Raw genomic sequence first — 6,042 nt, 5'->3', positions numbered from 1 at the left:
GGGTATATGCCTAAGAGTGGAATTGCTGAATATTGAGGTAGACTGATTCCCATTTTTCTGAGGAACCGCCATACTGACTTCACAAGTGGATTATGAGTTGGCACTCCCACTAACAGTGAAGGAATGTTCCCTTTTCTCCACATCCTCTCCAACATAGATTGTAGTTGGCGTTTTTTTTTATTTTAGCCATTCTGACAAGTACAAGATGGTATCTCAGAGTTGTTTTGGTTTGTATTTCCCTGATGCCTAAGGATATATTACATGTTTTCTATTGAGTGCAGAATATAAAAAGTAAAAGGGGCACCAGTGGTCTTATGCCACTTCCACCATTGCCATGGCAGCTAACATAACCATGAACCTGTCCAAGATCCTTCCACTAAAGCTTGTGGACAAGTGTATAAGATCAAGAATTCGTATTGTGATGAAGAGTGATAAAGAAATTGTTGATACACTTCTAAGGTTTTATGTATTTGTCAATATGGTGTAGGAAGATGTCACAGAGTTTAAAATCATACCAGAAAGTAGGATTACAAAATTAGATCAGATTTTACTAAATGTAACAACTTTGGTTCCTGGAGGAGAAGGGCCTGAAGTATGAATGGATTTCCTTGACTTATGCTAAATTCTAGCTTTATTTTTTTTTTTTTTGGTTTTTACGAGACAAGGTCTTTTTTATCATTTTTTATTTTAATTTTAAATAGCTTGTTTTACATGTCAATCCCAGTTCCCTCTCCCTCCCATCCTCCCGCACTCCCCTTCCCCCCCCCCACCCTCCCACCCTATTGCCAATTCCTTCCACATAGGGGATATCAGAGTCTGTCATTTTACTCTGGGTAGGGTCCAGGCACTCCCCCAAGAGTCCAGGCTGAGAGAGCATCCCTCTTTGTGCTATAGGCACACAAAGACTGTTTGTATACCAGGGATAGACACTGATCCCCAGCTCAGGGCCCCATAGGTTGCCCAGGCCTTCTCGCTGACACCCACATTTGGGGGGGTCCAGATCAGTCCCATGCTGGCCTCCCCACTGTCAGTCTGAGGTCCAAGAGCTCTCCCCTGTTCAGATCAGCTGTCTCTGCTGGTTTTGCCAGCCCATTCTTTGCCAATTTGCTCATCACTCCTCTCTCTCTGTCACTGGGTTCCTTGGGTTCAGTTCAGTGATTAATTGTGTGTTTGCCTCTGCTTCCATCAGTCACTGGATGAAGGCTCCCGGATGGTTATAGACATCAAGTTCATTATCAGGAATGGGCTTTCGAGGTGGTCTCTCCACTATTGCTTAGCTTGCCAATTGGTGTTATCCCTTTAGATCACTCGAGGTCGCTCTGGTGCCTGATCTGTATTCGATCCTGTGATTCCCTCTTCCCCCTATTCTACCCCCACCCCCTCAACTTCATGTTCCCCCATGACCAACTCTCTTCCTCTTCACCCCCTCTCTTCTTTCCAGGTCCCACCCCCCCACCCCTCGCCATGTTCCCCATCCATTCAGGGGATCTTGTCTCCATCCTCTTCTCTTGGGTACTATGCATATATGCATATCTTTTAGGTTCTTTCCTGTTTCCCAGATTCTCTATCAGTGGAAGTGCAATCTGGCACTATCCTGATCCATGTCTAAAATCCATATATGAGTGAGTACATACCATGTTTGTCTTTTTGCGACTGGGTTACCTCACTCAGGATGGTTTCTTCCAGTGCTATCCATTTCCCTGCGAATTTCAAGATTCCATTGTTTTTTTTTCTACTGAGTAATACTCCATTGTGTAAATGTACCACATTTTCTCTATCCACTCTTCAGTTGAGGGGCATCTAGGTTGCTTCCAGGTTCTGGCTATTACAAATAATGCTGCTATGAACAAAGTTGAGCAGATGCCCTTGTTGTATGAACTTGCCTCATTTGGATATATGCCTAAGAGTGGAATTGCTGGGTCTAGTGGTAGATTAATTCCCATTTTCCTGAGGAATCTCCATACTGATTTCCAAAGAGGCTGTATGAGTCGGCACTCCCACCAGCAGTGGAGGAGTGTTCCTCTCTCTCCACATCCTCTCCAGCATAAATTGTCTTCGGTGTTTTTGATTTTAGCCATTCTGACAGGAGTAACATGGTACCTCAGAGTTGTTTTGATTTGCATTTCCCTGATGGCTAAGGATGTTGAGCACTTTCTTAAGTGTCTCTTGGCCATTTTAGCCTCCTCTACTGAGAATTCTCTATTTAGCTCTGTACCCCACCTTTTAATTGGTTCCTTTGGTGTTTTGGAGACTTGTTTCTTGAGTTCTTTGTAAATTTTGGAGATTAGCCTTCTGTCAGATGTAGGGTTAGTGAATATCTTTTCCCATTCTGTGGCCTGCCTTTTTGTCTTTTTGACTGTGTCCTTTGCCTTACAGAAGCTTTTTAGTTTCAGAAGGTCCCATTTGTTAATTGTCAATCTCAGTGCCTGTGCCACTGGTGTTATGTTCAGGAAGTGGTCTCCTGTACCAACTCGTTGAAGAGTATCTCCCACTTTCTCTTCTAAAAGTTTCAGTGTGGCTGGATTTATGTTGAGATCTTTGATCCATTTGGACTTAAGTTTTGTACAAGGCGATAAACATGGATCTATCTGCAGTCTTCTGCATACCAGTACCCAGTTATGCCAGCACCATTTGTTGAAGATGCTTTCTTTTTTCCATTGTACAGTTTTAGCTTCTTTGTCAAAAATCAAGTGTTCATAGATGTGTGGGTTAAAATTAGAGCTTTCAATTCAGTTCCATTGGTCTACCTGCCTATTTTTGTACAAGGTCTTTTTAAAAAGCTTTAATTTTTAGATTCTATAAAATGAAGTTTCTGTTAAAGGGAAATACTTTGAAGATATACCCACTTTTCTAAGCTCATGCTTGTTTTGGAGAAAGAGGAACTTCATTTTTTAAAGACTAAAGAAAGATGTTTTTGTTAGCTGTGGTTTTATTTATTATGTTTAATTATCTAGCGGAACAAATATAGTTATTTTGATACTTGGTTTCAAAAAGAAAAAGGAAAGACATGAATGAAGAGGACTAACCCAGAGCAAGAAAGGGATCAGTGAAAGTTGATGAGAACAAGAATAAATGATGAAGGATAAAATGTGATCTAAGCACCTTATATAATATAGGAAATGCCATAATAAAACATTATTTTTTTTCTATTTCAGTCTTCCAGTTTATTTTATTTTATTTGCTGACAAGAGGAAAGATCAACAAGGAACAATTCTACATTCTCGTGCTGATTCTAAGTGCAAAAGTTGATATCCTGACCTCTTTTTTAAGAGGCACAGTATATTTTTTTAAAATAGCATATTCTAGCCACATGCTCCAGGCCCTTGTTGTTTATAAAACATTATTTTATAAAGTTAATCCACACTAATATGAAGAATGAAGAACTTGGAGATATAAAAGGAACTCTTATGAAAACAGAGTTAATTCAAAACTCTGGTTTATTCAAACTAGTTGAGGAAATTATTTGCCAATCATCTGTGTACTCATTTTTAGTACTTTAATTGCCATGATACATTTGCCCTTGAATACCCACCATCCTGTATGACCTCAGGTTCATCAGAGCCCACAAGTAGGAATGACGAAGGTGTGTTCATTCTCAGCATGCTCTGTTACTTTCCATCTGGGGATTAATTCCTTCAATGTTTTGTTCTAGATATACTTTGCTTTATAAACTCATTATTTAAATAAGAGATATGGCTTTGCTTTCTTGCTTTTAGTTTTTCTTTTTTAGTTAATTAAAGTGAATATAGATATATATACATATGTATATATATTACATGAATATAATATATACTGGTTACATTTGTTCCCCTTCTTTCCCTTCCCACTTCTGCATAGCCCTCCCATCCTGTCAACAATTCCTATCATATTTCAGGATGGTTTGTATTATTAACTAAGTTTAATCAGAGCCACCTGATCAAGAATGAGTATAGAGTTACCCACTGGAGCACATGCAACTCACCATTGGCTATACCACTGAAAGCAATGACTTCTTCTCCCCCAGTAACCCTCTATTTCCATTATGTCCCCTGAACATGACAGAACCCCTTTCCAACCCATGATTCAACATTTACAGGCTTACTCTTGTGCAGCCTCTGTTCAGACAGCCCCAGCTGTTTTAAGTCCATGAACATCATGTCATTCCCTTAAGACAGCATTTCAGGAGCAAGAGAGATTGCTCAGTGGTTAAGAGAACTGGCTACGCCCCAGAGATTCTTGTGAATTCTTCGGTGAACAACTTGCTGATTGGCACCACAGGAGTCATGTTGCAGAGCCCTTGAGCAGGTCATGATGATGCCCCTCCCCTGTCACCATTGCTACCTCCAATGCAGAATAACCCAATCCAAAGGAACCTCAGCGGCCTCTCAGGCCCGGACATGCACTTGGCTGAAAGCGTGCGCTGTCATTTGAATTTTGACCCCAACTCTGCACCTGGGGTTGCGAGAGTTTATGACTCAGTGCAGAGTAGTGGCCCCATGGTTGTGACAAGTCTTAGGGAGGAGCTGAAGAAGCTTGCAAAATAGGGGTGGTACTGGGGCCCCATCACACGCTGGGAGGCAGAGGGGAAGCTGGCTAACGTGCTGGATGGTTCTTTTCTTGTTCGGGATAGTTCTGATGACCGTTACCTTTTAAGCCTGAGCTTTCGCTCCCATGGCAAAACACTTCACACTAGAATCGAGCACTCGAATGGTAGGTTCAGCTTTTACGAACAGCCAGATGTAGAAGGGCATACATCTATAGTTGACTTAATCGAGCATTCAATCAGGGACTCTGAAAATGGAGCATTTTGTTATTCAAGGTCTAGGCTGCCTGGATCTGCGACTTACCCGGTCCGACTGACCAATCCCGTGTCTCGGTTCTTGCAGGTGCGCTCTCTGCAGTACCTGTGTCGCTTGGTTATACGTCAGTACACGAGAATAGACTTAATTCAGAAACTGCCTTTGCCAAACAAAATGAAGGATTATTTGCAGGAGAAGCACTACTGAGAGATTTGGGAGCCCTGCTTCTTGCACTTTGGGGTTCAGACACAAGACTGGAGTACAGTTTACAGACTTACATCGCCATTGAAGTCTTTGCTGCCATAACTATTTTAGTTTTTAGTGTGTGAAAGGGTCATGAATTTGTTCCAGGGTGGGGAAGTGTCTGCAAGGTGTCTTGAGTTTATTTGGATTCTTTGGAAAGGGATCTCTTGAGGATCTAGAAGTGTGAGTTCTTCCTTTAATGTGCAGAATAATCACAATGTGAATGACCAGATTCTCCGTAAAGCCCCCTCCCAGTCCTCTGCTGCTACCCACTGTGATTCTTATGCACTAAAGCACATTTCATGTGTATTCAGCCCGAAGTAAAGTTGAATGAAACATAAAGAACAAAAATTGCTATGACCTTAAATGGCCCAATTGAATAAACATGTGGGATAAAACTTATTACATATACACTTAAAATGATTTTTCTTTTCAGTTTCATACTTTTAAAATTTTATTCAGGATTATGAATTGGCACAATCTTGATTAATGGAATGCAAATCTGCAAATATATCTTGTATAACACTTTTCTAAATTATTTTTTAAGGATGTGATAATTGTTTTGGTTGTGAGAAGCTGATTTTTCTGTTGCCTTCATTTCATCTTGTGGTTTGCCTCTTGATAAATGGCCTTACATTAAAATTGTAAACAAATATATACCCAATTTAGAAAAAAAAGGAGTACTGGCTACCCCAGAGGACATCCACACAGAGGGATCAGTCGCCCTCTTCTGAATTCCTACGGTACTTCACATACATAGTGCATAGGCACCATGCTGGCAAGACACTCATACACTTAAAATTAAAAAGAAAAATAAAAGGGGGTGTTTCACAGTTTTACTATTAATTAACAGTTTATTTCACCACCACGCCTTCTGTAACACTCCCTTAATCTTGGAGAGGGTGATAGTGGTGGTTTTAAGCAAGGTTTGTTTAGTTCTTGTTTGGATTTTGTTTTTGTTTGTCTTGTTTGAGGTTTTTGTTTGTTTGATTGACTGATTGATTATTGAGTCACCATTTTC

The 6,042-nt window shown here is 40.5% G+C and overlaps 2 pseudogenes; both read left to right on the top strand.

Annotated features, from left to right (window-relative positions):
- Positions 1-334: 334 nt before the first annotated feature.
- LOC101833342 lies at positions 335-598 on the top strand (annotated as a pseudogene).
- A 2,976-nt stretch (positions 599-3,574) lies between these two features.
- On the top strand, positions 3,575-5,468 carry LOC121139781 (annotated as a pseudogene).
- The last annotated feature ends 574 nt before the right edge of the window (positions 5,469-6,042 follow it).

Source organism: Mesocricetus auratus, unplaced genomic scaffold (genome assembly GCF_017639785.1).
Source record: "Mesocricetus auratus isolate SY011 unplaced genomic scaffold, BCM_Maur_2.0 Super-Scaffold_100003, whole genome shotgun sequence".
Classification (NCBI taxonomy): Eukaryota; Metazoa; Chordata; class Mammalia; order Rodentia; family Cricetidae; genus Mesocricetus; species Mesocricetus auratus.
The sequence above is the reverse complement of the archived record's forward strand: the minus strand, read 5'-3'. Positions and strand labels throughout refer to the sequence as shown.